We start from the raw sequence: 2,503 nt of genomic DNA, 5'->3' as shown, positions 1-2,503 counted from the left end.
ATGCACAAAGATTTGAGAGAGTCTTTGATATTCACGCAGAGATGCGGGTTTTGCATGTTTTTAGCTTATGTTCAGATATTAGTCGAGTTTATGCTACAATAYGTTGTGAGTATAAATCTTCAGGCTAGTGGAACCAGATATCTTTTTATCTAGTAGCTAATTCGATAAGTTTAAGATTGATTTAACTGGACGCTTTGTGGGCACTCCGTGGGCACAGTATATAAGAATTCACTTTCGAGAGATAGGAGTTCTTATAGAAATCCCATGAGTTTCTGACCAAATTGTTCCTGCAATATTCTTAACCAAAGCTTACACCCATACCCATCTTTTAATATTAAACGTTTATTTCGTATTTTAACGTTTTGCACCAATCAAAACTCAGCTATTTTCTCAACCCGAAGCATTGTTCAAGAAGTTCATGAAAGTCTCTGATTTTCAGTAAGTCCGGTCCCTGTGGAAATGATCTTGGTACTATACCACTCTATTACTTAAAGCAATCTTAGTGTCGGCGTGCACTTGCACCGCCACTTTGGGGATTGTATGCCCACTATGTGCACACTTACGATTTTAGCACATCAAGTTTTTGGCACCGCTGCCGGGGACTGGCACGATTTTTATCTTGAGATATTGATTTTCATTTGAGCCTTGGTCAGTTGTTTCATTCGTTGTTCCTGTGTTGTATGCCACGGATACAACACGGTGATCTTTTACCTCTTGATCTTGAGTTAGAAAGAACAATTACTCGACGAAGAAGAGGTAGAAACAATTGGCGAAATCCCAACCGTACCATGGGGAATAATCCACCTCCTCAAGAAGCCACGGTTAATATTGCCGATGACAAAAATAGAGGCATACGGGACTACGCAACTCCCGAATTTGGTCAATTGGCCTCGGGAATTGGTAGGCCCGAAATGACAGCAACATCTTTTGAACCCAAGCCGGTTATGTTTCAAATSATTTCCGCTATGGGTCAGTTTGGGGGATTATCTTCGGAAGATCCGCACTCTCATTTGAAATATTTTATAGAAATGACGGATCATTTTAAAATTCCCGGAGTTACTCAAGAGGTCTTACGCTTAACGCTTTACCTTTATACATTGAAGGATAGAGCTAGAGCATGGCTAAATTCCAAACCACCAAACTCGATCCTTACTTGGAATGATTTGGCGGAAAAATTTCTAAAAAAATACTTTCCTCCGACAAGGAATGTAAATATTAGAAATGAAATTTATGGCGTTTCGCCAAGAAGAAGATGAAGTGGTATTGGATGCATGGGAGAGATTTAAGGACCTTCTTAGGAAGTGTCCTCACCACGGAATCCCTCATTGTATTCAATTGGAAACGTTTTATAATGGAGAGATTATTCTTGACGCAACGGCCGGTGGTGCTTTTACAGCTAAAACCTACAATGAGGGGTATGACATTTTGGAACGAATTTCTAATAATAATACTGAATGGTCTAACCCTCGTGCTGTCATTTCTAAATCTGCCTCGGGCATTCATGAGCTTGATGCCATTTCTTCTTTGAATGCCTAAATTGTTGCTCTAACTAATTTGGTTAAGAATAATTTAAACTTGAATGGGGAAAAGAATCAAGTCCAATCCATAATGTCTAATTCTTCCATGACTGAATCTTGTGGTTTTTGTGGTGAAAGTCATTCTTATGAGTTTTGCCCCGGAAACCCCGTTTCGGTAAATTATGTTGGAAACCATACAAGAAATAGCCCATTTTCTCTAACGTACAATTCAAATTGGAGAAATCATCCGAATTTCTCATGGGACAAAAATCAGGGACTTCAACCCCCCGGGGCAACTCAAGTCCAAAACTGACCTTCAAATCCCCCGGGAATTAATCAAGGCGGTCATTACATGCAAGGTAATAATCACATGCAAGGTAATCATCACATGTACCAAAGTGGACAATCTTCACAACCACATGCACCTAGGCAACAAAATGCATCGGAGGGTAATGGTTCACTCGAATCTTTACTTAAAGGTTTTATAAACCAAACCAATGCCACCTTGAGGAGTTTTGAGACCCAACTTGGCCAATTTTCCACGGATCTCAAGAATAGACCTCAAGGAACTTTGCCTAGTGACACGGAAACACCTAAGGAACATGTTAAGGACGTGACTTTAAGAAGTGATAAGGACTTAGGAGACTCTAATGCTGAAAAGGAAACACCCATGGAGCCGATTTGTCAAGAAAATATTTCACATTCTTTTGACACATCGAAATTTCCAGTTCTGTTTCTTGCAGCTGAAGAAACTCAAATTCCAATTTTTGTTCCAGAAACAACAACTTTGCCCAGTTCCAGCACCACCCAATCTCCAACTGACACTGCTCACAGTGGGCAGAAAGTGCCCACACCCGAGCAGATTAAGACCGGTCCAACAGATTTAGATCTAAGAGATTTACCTTTTCTAGGTAGGATGAAAGCCAAAAATGTGGATGTTCAGTTTAAGAAGTTCTTGGACATCTTTAAACAACTCCACATTAACA

The 2,503-nt window shown here is 40.0% G+C and overlaps 1 non-coding gene across 1 annotated transcript; it reads right to left on the bottom strand.

The window, feature by feature from the left end:
* Window positions 1–1,211: 1,211 nt before the first annotated feature.
* On the bottom strand, window positions 1,212–1,319 carry LOC112508268. The gene has a single exon (XR_003068651.1). It is a non-coding gene; the product is annotated as a small nucleolar RNA R71 (small nucleolar RNA).
* Between the last annotated feature and the right edge of the window lie 1,184 nt (window positions 1,320–2,503).

Source organism: Cynara cardunculus (genome assembly GCF_001531365.2).
Source record: "Cynara cardunculus var. scolymus isolate 2C chromosome LG 2, CcrdV1, whole genome shotgun sequence".
In the NCBI taxonomy this organism is placed as follows: domain Eukaryota; kingdom Viridiplantae; phylum Streptophyta; class Magnoliopsida; order Asterales; family Asteraceae; genus Cynara; species Cynara cardunculus.
The sequence above is the reverse complement of the archived record's forward strand: the minus strand, read 5'-3'. Positions and strand labels throughout refer to the sequence as shown.